The 1,089-nt window shown below is 44.2% G+C and overlaps 1 pseudogene; it reads left to right on the forward strand.

Moving 5' to 3' along the window:
- The first annotated feature begins 566 nt into the window (after positions 1–566).
- LOC102846479 overlaps positions 567–1,089 on the forward strand; it is a 1,159-nt pseudogene continuing 636 nt past the window's right edge.

Genomic DNA, 1,089 nt, shown 5'->3' on the forward strand with positions numbered 1-1,089 from the left:
TTGGAGAAGACCCATAGTCTTTTTTTTTTTTTTTTAAAGATCCATGATCTTATCATTCAGTGTTAATATATATTCTATATTATCCGTATATTATTCTAGACTTTCCCTATGTGTATAGTTAGAAATAAAAAATTGCCTTGTTTTTCTATGCTGCATATTTTTATAATAGTAATTTTTTTGACCTCTCCCCCTTAATATATTCTGAGTCATTTATTTTTATAATGTCATCTGTGTTGGCTATGTATTAACTTAGTGTAACTTACTGTTTATGTATTCATTAAAATGTTTTATAGAATACCTGCTGTATGTCATCTGTTCTTGTAGGACCTGAGCTTCAACCATAACCGGATATTGATAATATTTCTGATATTTCTAGTATTTTTGTTTAGTGGTTTGAATCTATTTGCAGCTTTGAGGGGGAAAGATGTCCAGCCTCCGATTTATAGCCTTGAAAATCCAATGGGATGCACTCGGGTTCTAGGCTGCAGGCTGCGTGAGGACCCGCAGCCCTGGCCCGGCCTGGCGGGGGAGGGGGGGTCATGTTGCTGTAACCAGTGACCCAGGGGATGTTACGGTGGACAGTGCACCTGGAGGGCGGGCCCCGCATGGTGAACCATGCTGCAGTTGCTGTTGGGCATCAGGTCTACTCCTTCTGGGGTTACTGTTCTGGTGAAGACTATGAGATGCTGAGACAGATTGATGTGCACATTTTCAATGCAGTGTCTTTGCGTTGGACAAAGCTGCCACCGGTGAGGCCTGCCACCCATGGACAGCCTCCTGTAGTACCTTACATGCGATATGGACACTCAATTGTCCTCATTGATGACACAGTCTTTGGGGCGGGCGGAATGACACAGAAGGGGCCTGCAACATTCTCTATGCATTTGACGTCAATACTCACAAGTGGTCCACACCCCGAGTGTCAGGAACAGTTCCTGGGGCCCGGGATGGGCATTCAACCTGTGTCCTAGGCAAGACCATGCACATTTTTGGGGGCTACGAACAGCTGGCAGACTTTCCAATAACATTCACAAGCTAGATACCAACACCATGACATGGACTCTTATTAGTACAAAGGGTAACCCGGCT

The sequence above is a fragment of the Elephantulus edwardii genome, unplaced genomic scaffold (genome assembly GCF_000299155.1).
Source record: "Elephantulus edwardii isolate Elephantulus edwardi_28Jun2011 unplaced genomic scaffold, EleEdw1.0 scaffold00032, whole genome shotgun sequence".
Taxonomy (NCBI): domain Eukaryota; kingdom Metazoa; phylum Chordata; class Mammalia; order Macroscelidea; family Macroscelididae; genus Elephantulus; species Elephantulus edwardii.